The sequence below is a fragment of the Puma concolor genome, chromosome C1, assembly GCF_028749965.1.
Source record: "Puma concolor isolate L17-30 chromosome C1, mPumCon1.1.hap2, whole genome shotgun sequence".
Classification (NCBI taxonomy): domain Eukaryota; kingdom Metazoa; phylum Chordata; class Mammalia; order Carnivora; family Felidae; genus Puma; species Puma concolor.
The window spans coordinates 22408414-22423902 of record NC_141674.1 but is presented as its reverse complement, the minus strand read 5'-3'; positions in this window follow the sequence as shown (position 1 = coordinate 22423902).

Below are 15489 nucleotides of genomic sequence, written 5' to 3'. Positions count from 1 at the left end.
GAAGGGGAGAGGGGGGAAGGTGATTAAATGAGCCTTTGGTGAAAGGCTCCAGGGGACCTAGGGTCAGAGGTCAAGCCAGTGACCAGACAGGGGCCAGGCCCGGCTCAGGTAGCAGCTGCCCAAAGACCCGCGACCGCTAGCACAAGAGAGCCTGAGCTCAGAGTAGGTGTCCTGGCAGGTGCGTAAAACATTAGCAGCTAATGACAAAGTTCATTTCCGAGGGCAAGAGGGCTGAGGAGAAGGGCAGCGTGCAGAGGTGGGTCACAAGTCTTGAGCTGGTCCCAGATAAGGTCAAGGAGTCTTTGTTAGGTCAGACAGTCTCTGTTAAGGAGGTGACATGGTGACATCTGATCAGAGACTGGGGGGGTGCGAGGAGTTAAGCAGAGGGGGCGGTGCGGGGGCAGGAGGAACAGCAGGGACGTCCTCTCCAGAGGTGAGGGAAGCAGGGCTTGTCTGAGGAGCTGAAGCCCCCAGCTGCCTCTCAGGAAGGGAGGCAGGAAGCCTTGTGTGAGGCTGGGAGGGAGGCCAGAGCCAGGAGGAAATTCTGCACAGCTTGGAGGTATCTGGGAGCTAGGAGGAGGGGCTGGAGGGGCTGAGGTCTCAGGAGCCGGACCCAGACAGCAGCTCAGGTGCCGAAATCCAGAACAACAAGGACGAGAGCAAATCCTCACGCACCATGTAAATAGCCAGGCCGGGGCAGCGTTCGGTGTCTACTCAGCAACCGGAAGCGGTCTTCTCATTCCCACTTAACAGATGAGAAAACTGAGGCATGGAGAGGTTACGTGCCTGGTCGTTAGACAGTCATTCGGCAAGCGTCCGTTAATCACCTAACATATGCAGATGCTGCCCTTGGTGCTAAGGATATGGCAGGGAACAAGAGAGACCTGGCCTGGGTCTCTTGGTGTCAGTGCTCCAGCTCGACAGAGAAGTACAGCAGCAGATGCTGGGTGGTCATACCTGCTCTGATGCAAAGAAAGCAGGGGTACGAGGCACTGGTGATGGTGGGACATGGGGGCAAAGTGGGTTGTGTGACCGGAGAGTCCCTAGGAGGAGGTGACATTAGTGCGGACACATCACTGCCATGAGACGATGGAGAAAAGCCTCCCAGAGAGAGGAAAGAGCAAGTGCAAAGGCCCTGAGGCAGGAATGAGAAATGGACAAGGGCCAGTGTGGTGGAAACAGAGTGAGTTGGGAGCAAAGGGCACGAGACAGGGTCTGGGGGGCGGGCAGGGGCAGATCTGGTTGAGCCTCGGAGGCCATGCGTGCTGGGTCCTGTGTGCCCTCCAGACCCACCTCACCGCCTCCCCTGCTCCCTGCAGGGATGCAAAGACAGGGCCCTGTGCCCCCCTGGGCCCTGGCTTCTGGTGGGTTCTGGAGGCAGCAGAGGAGACCCAGGGCGGGAGGGGGAGGAGTGTTCACTCCCCGGCTCCCTCCCCTCGAGCCCCCGTTGGCTTTGGCTGCAGTCTCCTGTGGTCCCAGCTCCTCTGGAGGCCCCTGTCCCATGGCTGCCGTGCTCTCAGGGGGTCTCGTAACTGCTCCTTCCCCTGGCCCTTGCAGGCCTGGGATGGACAGGCTCCCTACTGTTGGTAGCCCCACCCCTCCCTGGGTGGCCCAGCAGCCCCTGCTGGTTTCCTGTATCCTGTCCCCGCCTTGGTGATCCGGTGACCTTCCCTCCATTAAACTCCCTTCAGTTACCGTCTCCCATTTGTCCTCCGCTCTCTACAAAGACCACACTCCACTCTGCGATGAGAGGTCAGATTGCCCGTGAAGTGCAGGGGGGGAAGCCACCAGAGAGTTTAAGCAGGGAAGGGACTTTAATGATTCACCTTTCAGGAAGATCCCCCTGGCTGCCATGGAAACAGATGAGAAGAAGAGACAAGAGCGGATGGGGGACCCATTAGGGTCCAGGCGAGTTTAATGAAGTTGATGCAAGGTGGAGGCAGAGAGACAGGACCAGTTGTAACAGCTACTGAATCCGTGGCTCCCGAGTTTCTGGCCCAGGTCCTGAAGCCCCCAGTGAACAGGAACTCGAGGGCGCAGAAGCGAGAACCCCAAGGAGTCCGGGGCAGGGGGAGAGGAGCTCAGTGTGGAGGGAGGCCTCCCCTGGGAGCAGTGAGTTCTGTAGGAGTGAACCAGGAAGGACAGGGTTGGGTGCACCAGCGGGAGCCAGGAGCCGCCTTGGGTCTTGGGAAAGATCTGCCTTGTGCAAGGACGTCGGGAAGCCCATGCGGTCCCGTGCAGCCTGCATCTGGACAAGGGACCAGTAAGGCACCAAACGACGGCCATAAGTCTCTTCTTTCCACCTAATTGTTTCAGTCTATTAGTGGTGGTGGGAGGGGGCACAGCACGAGGCAGGGCAGTGCCGCAAAGGTCCTCCGTTGCCTCCTAATGGGCAGAACCCAGACATGCATCTCAGACCCCAACAAAGGTCCCGGGTCCCCGCATCCTTCCCTCTGCCCTCCAGCCCTGGGGTCAGGAAGTGGGTGAGATTAGGGGATCTCTGGCGGGCGCAAACGCCAAGAGGTTGGGGTGTCTTTTCCCAGTGGGCCAGTTTTGTGTGGCGGAAGGATTAGCTGTGGGACGCTGGACAAGTTGCTCCCCGTCTGAGGCCTTGCTTTCCTCCTGTGGGAAATGGGCTTACGCCTGCCTCACAGGGCCGATGTGAGCCCTGAGGGAGACGACACCCACAGAGCCAGGTGCTGGGCCCGGGCCCCAGCAGGTGTCCACATGGGTGAGCCCTGTCCACCCCGCAGAGAGCTTGGCATCGACAGTGCCCCTAGAAGCCAGCCCTGCGTCATTGTGCCTTCCCCCTAGCCATCTCCTCTCCCCCATCCGACAGTCCAGGGGTTGGCCAGACGGCCACCAAGTCCCCTTCCAGCCTGACGGCACGGGGGCCCTTATCTCCTTACTGAGCAGCAGCCTCAGCCCTAGCTCTCCCCACCGCACCCCAGCCTCGTGAGCATTCAGAGCCCCTGGGAGCCCCCCCTGCTCATCTCCTGGAGCTGCGGGAGGAGAGGGGACCGGCAGTGACCAAGGGCCCGCTGTGTGCGGGCCCTGGGCTCCCAGGGACAGATGTGCCCTGTGCCCTCTGAGTTCGCGTGTGGGCAGGAGGGCGGGAGACAGAACCCCAGGACGGACACTGGACACGCCCCCCTCCTCCCCAAGGAGCAGGACACTTACCTGGGAGACCCGAAGACAGATGGCACGGGGTGCACATGAGCGCGAGGGGAGGCCGCGCTGGCCCTCCGGCCTGTCAGCAGCGGCAATACTTAGACTCCTACAAAACAGGCAATAATTAGACTCCTACAGAAGTCCTCTTGTTTCTCCCCGGGGCCACGAGCCCTTCAGAAGAAGGGATGTTTCCTGCCAGGTCGCCCCCGAACACGCGTTTGTCACAGGCTATTGTGTAAATCCATTTTTGGCCCATTGAAGAGATGTGATTTATCCACTTGACTGGCCTTAGCGCTCCTTCTCCAAACTCGCAAAATGTGGCTGCTATTAGGAGTCCAGAGAGGAGCTATAAAACACGCGGGGGCCAGGCACGCGGGCTCTGAGCCGCCTCGGGCTGCAGGGGAGAGTCGAGGGAGGGGCTAGGGGGTCACGCCGCTCCAGACAGGACAGGCGTCAGTCCCCAGGGAGAAAACGTGTGCTGTCAGAGAAGGAAGGGCCAGCTCAGGTCCGCTCCCACCACCAGGCTTACTGAGGCCCTACTGTGTGCAGGCTTGGGCGCAGTGGTGAGCGGGGAGCGCCCTGCCCCCAGGAGCCTGAGTCTGGTGCGGGGAGGCAGGAAGGCCAGGAGAATGATGCGGGACAGATGCGGGCCAGACGCGGGGAAGAAAGTACAACAGGGTGATGTCCGAAGTCTGGCTCTGGGCGGGTCGGCAATGCCCGTGGTGGGGCCGGTGAGTCTTTCCCAGAAGCAAATCTTGAATCTTCCAGCTGAGGCCTCAATAAGGAGACAAAGCAGTTAGTTCTGCCTGGGGCGGAGGGGAAGGGTTCCAGGGAGGAGGAGACACCTGATCCATGCCTGGCAGATGCTTAGAATCACACCAGGTGGGAGAGAGGAAGTGAATTCCAGACGGTGTAAAAGCCCCCCCCCCCCGCCCCCCAGCAGAGCAGTGCAGGTTTACAGCTCGTTGGGGAATGTTTATTGTAGCCAGAAGTGGGGCTGCAAGTGACAGACCTGAAATCTGTGCTCAGGAGCTGGGCTGCTATATCCTAAGGCGAGGGACTCCAGAAATGTCAAAGCCGCAAGCAAGCCACACCTCTGAGGCCGATGCTCCTGACTTGTAACACCCCTTCCAGCTGGAAAGCTCCAGGAGCCAGACCTGCAGAGGCTGCTGACTTCAGTGGGGTGGAAATTGAACACGCATAGACATGCACTCAGACAGATGTGAGTGTCACGAAATCCTGGGCTTCACGGAGACCAGGGCTGGTGGGGTGGGGGGGAGAGCTGGACCTTGGTCGCCAAGGCCTCCTCTCGCAGGGTTCTCCCCGCGAGGGACACAGCCAAGTGCAGAAATTTCCACCCTCCTCCAAACAGCGTCTCACTGGAAGTGATAGCAGCTTCCGGACCTGCCACTGCTCCTGCCCTGAGCCCTGGCCCAGCGCCCTGGGGAGCAGCTCCCCCCGCCGAAAGCCAGCCCCAAACAAGCCCTGAAGCAGCCTCCCTCTCCTATTTTAGATCAACCAGCCAGGCTTCCTTCTGGGACCAGCAGGCGCTCGTTTCTCTCCTGGGCTCACTAGATCGGTAGGACCCCGCGACTCTCCCAGCAGGCGACAGAGGGAAAAGTTTTCAGAATTTCAGGCCCTTTGATGGAGAAAGTCTGCCTAATAAATGATTGAGAAGAACCCCGGCTTCCTGAGAACTATCGCGAGCAGTGAGGGCGCCCGGTTCTCCCAGCAAAGCAGAGCCTCGGAGCGCTCCGGTGGAGGTTGAGAAAAGCCTCTGCTTAAAGATGAGTCAGGAAAGGCAAGCCAGCTGGGGTGGGACCAGCCTGGCCACGCCAGGGGAGGGCCGGTGCAGGGAGGGCGCCTGCTTCAGGTAGGGATGTAACCGGGCGGTTAGTGATTAGAAGCATACACTCCGACGGACCTGAGTAGGAGACCCTGGTCTGTGCCCATCACACAAGGTCAGAAGCCCACGCTCATCCTTTCTTCCAAATGGCCAGACAGATGGAGAGGCCACGGCCAAAGGCAGCACCAGGTTTTCAGCGGCCCGTAGGAAACAGAACCCTTCCCCTCCCAGCATCCAGGCATAAACCCCAGAGAAGGGCTCTGATTGGCCTGGCTTGAACCATGTGCCTACCCCTGCACCAATCACGGTAGCCACGTGGGTCACATGCTCACGCCTCCTGGGGAGCGTGGTCGTTGATTGGCACCCAGACAGGAAACAGGAAGTGGGGGCGGGGCAAACAAGAAAGGGCTTAAAGAACTGGTAGCAGAAGGGTGGTGTGAGAAGGGGGCGGGGCTGGGGGGGGGGTTGCTGTGCGGCCCCTTCCAGCCACACCCCTCCTGGACTCCATACTCTGGCCTTCCAGATTGTTTACAGGGCCCTGGTGCTGTGCTCTGTGTCGCCTTACCTCCCTGCCTTGCCCATGCGTTCAGTCTGCTTTGGATGACTTCCCCGCCACCAGGAAGGGAAAGCACAGTCCCTTCTGTAAGTCTCGGGTGTCACCTCCGCTGCTGAGCCTTCAGTCCTGGCCCCGACATCCTGTGTTGCCCTCCCGCAGCAGCCTGGGAAACAGTGCTGATCGTGAGGATGACGGTGACCGTGACGATGATGAAGATGAACGCGTGACTTTTCCCATTGTTTCTCTTCTGTTCGCACCCCCACCCCTGCTCGAGAACAGACATTTAATCTTATGCTGCCCTATTTCCCTACTGCCTCGAACATCACCAGGCACATGATAGCCATCAGTGGTTGTCTTTCAAATGAATCAGCGAATGAACCAGTTGAAGTTATTGGCAGAACTGGTCTGGAAAGGGTGGCTACTCTCCATGTGCTGGAACCAGGTGCTGGTTCAAGGGTCCTGGGGAGATCTCCCTGTCCCAGATGAGATTCCTCATAGGTATCGTGGACAAGTCCCTTCCCCTCTCTGACCTCAGTTTCTTCATTTCTGAAATGGAGGGCTGGGCTCCCTGACCTGTAACCTGTTCCATCCTGTGAGTCATGGAGAAACACAGGGCCTTGGGAAACACAGGGCCAACGTTGGGTCCCTGGACAGCCAGCAGGGATGGCCCTGGGAAACTGAGCAGCACAGGGCAGGGGGCCGGGACAAGAGAAGTCAACAAGTGTATAAAAGAGAAAATCTGATGAATTTACCATTTGGCTAACATTAGGGGCGCCTGGGTGGCTCAGTCGGTTCAGCGTCGGACTTCAGCTCAGGTCATGATCTTGCAGTCTGAGTTCGAGCCCCGCATCGGGCTCTGTGCTGACAGCTGGGAGCCTGGATCCTGCTTCGGATTCTGTGTCTCCCTCTCTCTCTGCCCCTCCCCAGCTCGTGCTCTGTCTCTGTCTGTCAAAAATAAATAAACGTTAAAAAAAATCTTTTTAAACAATTTGGCTAACATTAGAATGCTGTCAGATACTCCCCAAAATTCTAGATAGGCGTTCTGAGCCTTGAATTCACGTTGCATCTTTATGTAGAAATTTCGACCTAACTCTGGAAGTACGAGAACATCTTGCTGACACAAACTGGTCATAATTCTGGGCACATCTGCATTAGCTAGGGGAAAAATGTTTCGCTAAATCAATTAATAATAAAAGCGGGACTGGAAGCGAGAGTATTTCCCCCGCTAAAATGAGCAAATCGTTTTCAAGCCTCTTACTCACAAATCCGTGAGTCTGGACAGGACCTGAAGATCCTCTGACTCATCTCTCTCATCCTGCTCATGTGCCCTGTGCCCGGATGAGCTGTCAGAAATAGGGAACAATTACGAAGCAACTCCCGTGTGCTAACAACAGGGCTGAGCCCTTTGAAGCCTTAAATATCCTCTCTTCCAGGAAGCCCTCCCTGATCATCCCATCAGCGGTTCCCTCCTCCTGCGCCACAGCATCTGCCCAGCCTAGCACAGTTTTACCTTCTTCATAGTCTTTGGCATGGCCTGAAATCAATCTACTCCCCCTCCAGAATGTCAACTCCTGCAGGGAGGAACCCCTGTCTGTCTTTCTCAAAGTCGAATTCCCAGCGCCCAGAGCAGTGATCGGTGCACAGCTGGGGCTCCATAACCATGTGTTCAACACATCAATGAATGAATGTTTCAACGATTTCCATTTCCCCAAGCCCTAACCTCACCCATGGCGCTTTCCAATAAATGTTTATAACGGGTAAGAAACAAGGTAGCCCCATGTGGCGCAGAATATATCGTGAGCCAGGAGCGGGGTTTTATCTTTACCTCGTGGACAAGTTTTCCTGAGTCGTTTGAATGTGTGAGGAGGCCACAGCCTCCCCCACAGCAGCCTCCTCTCCTGCACAGGGTCCTTGTGGAGGGGGGCAGGGCGGTGACAGGGTAGATCCTGGCCCACCTGCCTGCTGGAGAGCCAGGCTTTGGACCTACCTTCTCGCCTCACCTGATCGCATTCACACAGACGTGAAGAGGCACCAAATGCTGAATTCACTGAGATTTCTCCGTCCTGTGTTTTCTACTGAAAATGATGCCTCTCGCCTGTCTTTTTTTTCCTCCTCCTAAAGTGTCAAGTAAGCCTTTTCTAGAAGCACTGAATGGAAATAAAGGGGATGAGCGGATCATTTTATTCCATTGAAAGGTAACCTGGAGCGAATGGAAGTAAACAGACCCATGAGGCAACCTCACCCCTGCCCCTTCGCCCTCCAGGCCCCTGCCCTCCTGCTCCCCTTCCCGCTCCTCAGGGGCGCCTGGGAGCTCCCCACACCGGGAGAAGTCTTGCATCCACCAAAGCCCCTGCCGAGGCCTGCCTTCCAGAAGCCTGCTTCCTACATTCAGTGGCTGGAGGCCAGTTGCCAGGGAAAGGCTCTGATCTTCTGCAAAGGACAAGAGAGGAGTGCCCCGGAAAGAAGGCGGGAGCCCCTCAAGCCTCAGCTTGGGATGACTCTGCCGACGCTCCTGTCCTTGAACCCCCACATCACAGGGAACCTACACGAGGGGGTCTGCTCCGCTCTTTCCGGGATTCAAGTCACCTGCACGGGGCGATTTTGCAGCCGGACAACTTTTGAGAGTTGATTCTGCAGTCCCAGCCTAGAGGCAAAGCTGAGCGTGAGGACAGGGTGGCAAAGGCTGTCTGGGTAGGGGACCAACATAGGCCATGGCACGGAGGTGTGCAAAGCAGGACGTGTGCAAGGAAGCAGGAAAGAGCTCCGTAGAGCCGGAGGGAGGGAGGGACATGGAAAGAAAGGTAGGGGCGGGCGGTGAGGCTGCAGGCTTTGACCAAGGACAGATTTGAAATACCAAGCCTGGCACTCTGGAGACCAAAGATATTTTTCTGAGGTGTCTCCTCTCAAGTGGCTCAAGGATTGGGTTGCCAGATTTGGCAAATAGAAATGGAAGAGGGACTGTTAGTTACACTAAATGGCAAACAATGAATACTTTTCTTTTTCCTGTTTATTTTTGAGAAAGAGCATGAGCAGGGAGGGGCAGAGAGAGAGAAGCCCAAGCAGGCTCCACACTCAGTGCCGAGCCCGACACAGGGCTCGAACCCACGAACCGTGAGGCCATGACCTGAGCCGAAGTCGGACGCTCAACCACTCAACTGCTCAACCAGCTGAGCCACCCAGCCTCCCAACCCTTTACTTATTCTGTCCGCCTCCGTAAGGACAGTGTTGTTGGATTTTTTTTCTAGGGCCTGAAGACCTCGGGGAACCCTCCGCCTCATGCAAATAAATAGGTGCTAACTCACTGCCAGTTGCCACGGGCCCTCACCCCAGGGAACTTGCCCGCAATTGGAGATATCTTCAACACCCTATTGATGGCTTTACCCCATTGCTCGGGGACATAGAGTATAAGGCACCGAGTTACCCCGGTTTGAGCTGTGAGGCCACGATCAAAGCGGGGAAGAGGCAGGAGGGAAACCGTGCAAGAAGGTGGGCTTTCCGATGAAATTATGGTTATTGTCCCCCCCCGGTAGCATTTCTTCTGTGCCTCCATGGCAGACGGCTCTCCGAGTAGCAGCAGATATGTATTTCACGAGGACACTGTCGTCAACAGATCAGTGATGCTCTCAGAACCGCTGTACGGGGCCACGGGGGTGGGTGAGCCTGGTAAGAAGCCTGGAAAGGTCTGGCTACAATTAGACAGCTGCCCGCAGAGGCGGGGTTCGCAACCACAGCGCATCGATCTCCAAAGTGATACTCCAACCGAGGGAGTTTTCTGGGTCTCCGTGCTCAGCCCTTGTGGAGAGGGGCCTTCGGTCATGAAGTGGTTCCCTCTCTGGGGAAATGGAGCTTTTCAAAAGCAGACTGGGGGGGGCGGGGGTTGGCCGATCAAAGGGGTGGGGGGAGGTGGAGGGTGTCAGAGTCTGTTCAGGCTCCTTTAACCCAGAGCTTCGTTGTCAAGCTCTGAGGCTCCTAAGGAAAAGCAAAGGCCCACGTGTGGGGCGTCAGCCTCTCTGGCCTCCATTGTCCTCATCTGTAAAATGGGTACCTCATCCACGGGTACCACCCGATGGTCCCTCATCAGGGGGTGGTTCTGAGGATTTAATGACTGAGTTGGTGCAAAATGGTTGGCAGGGGGCCTGCACAAAGGGACCCCTCGCCATCTGAGGCCTTTGCTGATGTCTTTTACTAAACACCCTCAACATCACACACGGCACCATGTACTGCCCTTACCTAACTTTGTAGCCACCTTAGGAGGCGTGGTTTCCCTTAAGCTCCTGAGGAAGGTGTTGAATGCGTTCCAAATCCGCTGGGAAGCGGCAGGTCCGGGGGCCAAGCCCAAGTCTGTCTGATCCCAGAATCCACGCGTCTGGACTCACCCCGGCCACATGAGCTTCTCCTCCTCTTCCTCCCACATCTGCATGCCCAGGTCAACTGCTCACAGCTTCTCCGTCCCCTGGGCCCTCCCACCTCCGTGGGGCACCGGGCCCAGGTCAACTGCTCACAGCTTCTCCGTCCCCTGGGCCCTCCCACTTCCGTGGGGCACCGGCGGGCCCTTCCCTCCGTCTGGTTTCTGGGAGTCTGTCCTCCTGTTGGGACGGAGCCCCTCCCCAGTTCTGGGGCTCACCCTCACCCACCGCACTGACTGTCCCTGCCTCAGCATCTCACCCTGGCCCCCCTATGGCTTTGCTGATCCTTCTGAGGGCACCACGGTTCTGGGAGAAGAGGACTGGGCTTTGGGCCAGGCGAACCTGGTTGCCCGTCCCAGCCCAGTGGCCTCCAAGCTCTGCGATCACCGTCAGTTCATTTAATTGCTGACGCTCAGTCTCTTGAGATAGTCACGTTCTCAAGTCCACTGGGATTGAATAGGAAGAAAATTAACAGAGTGACCTTGTTGAAACGTTACGCCCCCTGGGTGCAGGCAGGGTGGGCGGGGATGTGAAGAGGGAAATGAGGCCCAGTCATTACCCTTCCCGCCCCCAGGGCGCCTGGGGTAGTCATACATTTTGCCAAACATTTGCACATCTCCCCCTTACAGGCCCGTGGCGGGACTCAGCTTTGTCCCCCCCGTGGCTCAGTGGGACCAGGCGACTAGTTCCACTCAATGAGTTGTGTGAGCAGAAGTGACATGTGTCACTTCCTTGCTGAGCATTTAGTATCTGGTACAAAACCCCCTCAGAGCCGTCTTCACCTCCGGCATAGTAGCTAGTTTGTCACCCCCGGACCGTGGGTGGCCCCGATGAGCAGAGCCACGCCCACCCAACCCACAAAAGACATGTAGGATTAATAAGCAATAAATATATTTTTTGGGGGGGGCGTGTTTAAGGCACTGTGATTCGGAGCTGTTTGTTACAGAGCAGAGCCTTGCCTGGGCTGACTGATACAGTGCTCAGCATGGACAAGGCATCAACCCAGCTGTCCTCCCTGAGTGGCTATTGAATTAAGCACAGTGCACGAGCTGGCCCACTGAAACTGCTCCGACAGGGCCAGGGACGGGACGGCAGTGACGACAGTTGTAGCCGTTGAGGAGAAGGGACAGGAGCACATAAGTCCCCCGCTCCACTCTGCAGCCCACCAGAGCCCCGGTGAAGACAGCGCTAAGTGACCCAAGGCACGTGGTCTTGGCGAGTCAAACCGTGGAGGCCGGAAAAATCCAGGCAAGAACAGTCATGCAGGCTGCACCTCCCACAGGGGCTCAGACCACCTGCCCTCAAAACAGCCAGAAAGTGACACGGGGCTTTGGGTCGCTGGTTTCCAACCACCAAACTCCAACATAAGTTTGTTCTCCCTCCTTCACCTCCCCTCCTTGAAAGCCAGGCTCTGAGAACGCCACCTGCCCGGGAGTTCAGAACAGGGGGTCTGGAATAGGTCCTCTTGGCCCGGCAGCGCCTAGCTGTGTGACGTTAGACAAGTCCCTTTGCCTCTCTGAGCTGCGTTGTCCTCAGCTGGAAAATGGAGATAACTACACCCAGCTCGGGGGTTTCTAGGAGGACTCAGGGAGTGGGCGGTAGGGGGCTTTGCGTAGGGCCAGCACAGCTAAGGGCTCAACGAGCCCAGGTCAGATGCCTCAGGGAGGCCCTGGGCTCAGGGAGGCAGGACCAGAGACAGTCCGACTTTTTCAAGTCATTTTGTTTTCTTGCTTACACGTCGCCACGGTTTAACATGGGAAAAAGCGCAGAGAATGACAAGACGCCAGAGAGGCGCCTGTTCGAGTGCAGATATAGGAGCATGCGCCAGGCCGGGGTGCAAGGCCCAGCTCTGACCCTGTCCCCCCACGTCGCTCTGGGCCAACCCCTCCGCCCTTCGCTCCCCTCCGAAATGGGGCTCACATCAGAGCCTTGATCGTGGGCGTGTCTGAAGGCCAGATAAGCATCTCCACCAGGTGCTAGACGTGGGGCAGGAGCACAGAGACCAGCTTCGTAAAATTGCAGACAGGTTTTGGAACGTATTAGACAGTGAACTGGATCCATTTTGACTGATGAGCTAGAGTGTGCCCGCAGGGCAGGGTGGGGGGGGGGAAGGGTTGCCCTGGCTTGTCCCACCGGGAACTTGGAGATTCAGCGGGTGGGAGCGAGGCCGTCCACAGCTAGCTGTCTGCCTGGCGGTCACAGGGGAGACACGCGAATATGTTCTATCGGCTCCGGGAGAAGAGTTAGCACAAAAGGGGTGGATGGGGCCGGGATCGAGCCTATGGCATGGAGGAACTTTCTGAAGTCCTCCGTTGCTTCTCTGACTGCCCTGCCCGAGCTCCCCAGCCTGGCAGCATCGGGCCCTGCCTCCTCTCCGAGCCAGCCCTTTGTCCTCCAGCCACTGGGAGGCCCCGTACTTCCCTCCCCTGCCTGCACCCCTGCCTTCACCCCTGCAGCCCCTCTCTTCTTGCCGGTTAGCTCTCACTGGTCCTCCAGGAACCTCCTCACAGCCCCTTCTCTCCAAGCCCACCTCCCAGTCACTGGAAGAGCTCCGGAAATGTTTGCTGCTATTTTTTTTGTTTTTTAATTTTGTTTTACTGTTTTCTTTATTTTGAGAGAGAGACAGAGTGCGAGCGGGGGAAGGGGCAGAGAGAGAGGGAGACACAGAATACGAAGCAGGCTCCGGGCTCCGAGCCGTCAGCACGGAGCCCGACGCGGGGCTCGAACCCACGAACCATGAGATGGTGACCTGAGCCGAAGTCAACCAACTAAGCCCCCCAGGTGCCCCTGCTGCCATTTTTGTAATCATTATTATTTGTTTTTATTTGAGCGTGGGCGACACACAATGTGACATTAGCTTCAGGTGTACAACTTAGCGATCGGACGTGAAACATACCATGCTCACCACAAGTAGACCTACCGCCTGCCCCCATTCAACACTACTACGGCATCGCTGACCGGATTCCTCGTGCCGTGTCTTTGATCCCCGAGGCTTCCCCATTCCGTAACTGGAGGTCTGCCTCGCTCGCCCCTTCACCCATTTTGCCCATCCCCCCATCCCCTCCTCTCTGCCACCAATAGTTTTATTCTCCAAGTTTACAGGTACTGCTGTTACGATCTCTAATTGGTTAGTCCTAGGCTCACAGTTGGGTGAGGAACTCAACCCCCCTGACGCCCCATGTCCCAGGGCTATGGAGGGAGGAGTGATAGGAGAAGCATCTTGGTCAGGACTGGTTCCAGGTGTGGAGCTCTAGAACCTGCCAGCCGCGACCCAGCCCACCCCCCACCCCCGCCACCATCAGGGCCTGAGGGACCCGTAGGGGGTGAGGCATTCATTTGCAAGAGAGACGGTTGGTTATTCCAGAAAGGGCACAAGGGAAGGCAAAATAAGTCACAGCCCTCCCACCTGACTGTGTAAGCATTATTGATTTGAGGCGGGAGTCACGGTGTTGCAGGTGTATTGATGGAACCAGGCGGGGTCTTTCCGGGTGCTGTGAGCTGCATACATAACTAGTTCTGCCCCTGCCCCCTCTCCCCCCACCCCGACCCCCGGCACATCGGTTATGGGATTCAAGGCGCCCAGAAGGCTTCAATGGGCATGGTCTCAGCCGCTGGCTGGGGGCGGGGAGCAAAGCAGGTGTGTCCGGGAGTGTCAGTGGCACCCGAAGCAAAGACAGTGCTCAGCCTGATGTGCCCCCGTTTCCAAGAGGGATGCGGGTGCTGAGATCAGCAATGCAGGCAGAGGAGAAAGAACGCGAAGGAAACGGACAGAATTCCCCGCCCACACGGAGCTTCCGTTCTGTGTAGTACAGTGACTTTGCTCATTACCCAAGTGAATCTCCTCTCTCCGGAAGATGTACTCTTTGAGGTCAAGGTACAGATCCGCTTCCCTGGGATAGAGCTCTACGCTTGGCACATAGCAGGTGACTACTGTTTTCATAAAGTCTCCTAGTTCCTTCCTTCCTGCCTGGGAGCGTGCTCTCTGAAGGGGGCGGGGCCCAGAGTGGCCACCATCAAGCGCTCTCACCCCACCGGCCTGGTTATGGGGTCCCCACTTGGAGGAAGGGGAACCATGCCCCGCCTCCTTTCCCATCCCTCTGGATTTGTCACCATTCTGCACTCTGAACACCTGCCAATACAGATTGTCTACACTAAAAAAAAAAAAACACCAAAAACCAACCAACCAACCAACAAACAAAAAACTGTGCCTCCTGGAACATTCAGACTATAAATATCAGAGATGACGTGGGAGCTTCTGAGGCCCAGGGAGGGAAAGCGACTTTCCCAAAGCAGCACAGCAAGGGTCCGGCCCATCCGGGACTGAAACCGGGTGGCTCTGTTGCTCAGTGCGGCGGGGCGGGGGCGGGGGGAGGACTCTCTGCCGGCCCTGCTCTCATCCACCCGCACGTCCGAGGCTGCGGAACAGCGATTTTATTAGAGCGTAAAAACAATTTATTTTCCCCTAAAAATAACTGAAAAATAAATGACCGAAGAAGATACCCAAATGTTTATAAATGCGCTAAAACGGCGTTATCAGCACATCAAGTGCAGAGGCGGAAGCAGGAGAAGAAGCCTCCGGGCCCTCCAGGCAGCGCCGGGCCCATCCTGTACGTGTAACCGAACAGGCGCCACAGGCACCCGCTAAACCCAGTGGGAAACCATGAGCCCGACCCCGGAAAGTGAGTTTCAGATGCCTTCGCTCTTCCAACTGCGCACAAAGAATAGAAGCCGGAGCCTACGACGTCTTGTACGCGTGCCAAACATTGCATCTTTCACAGACCATCACAAACAGCTTTTACTCTAAGGGCAAAAGCTTGGCCGCTTCTCGAGGAGAGCTGGACAGGTTCTGACCTGACCTAGAGAGAGAGAATGTGGTCTAGAACAAGGCGAAAAAGCATATAATTTATTGCAACTCGACCGCGTCTGACGCAGATTGGCGCTTTTACCTCCTGGTCTGAATCCACCCACAAACCACCCAAAGCCTAGCCCTGCGCCCGCTCCGCAAATGTCTGCTGAGATCAAACCCCCTCTGTTTAGCTGGACCTGTCCGATTCATTTGATGGCAGATCAGGGCCACTCTGCCCGGTGGCATCGGTCAGCCAGGTGTGACAGCGTCTGTCTGAGCGGTTACCTGCTTGCCCAGTTCGGCATCCCTGGCGTTTCCTGCAGCCTGAGGAAGGAAGGAACCACCCACCAGCCTTCTCCAGCAGGGGGCAGGCGTGTCCTAGGCTCACGGGGTCTCAGAAGAGCAGGCACTGAGGGGCGCCTGGGTGGCTCAGTCAGTTAAGCCTCCGACTTCAGCTCAGGTCATGATCTTGCAGTTGGTGGGTTCGAGCCCCGCATCGGGTTCTGTGCTGATGGCTCAGAGCCTGGAGCCTGCTTCGGATTCTGTGTCTCCCTCTCTCTCTGCCCCTCCCCCACTCGGGCTCTGTCTCTCAAAACTAAAATAAACATTAAAAAAAGTTTTTTAACAACAGAAAAAAGAAAAGAAGAAGAAGAGAGGGCACTGA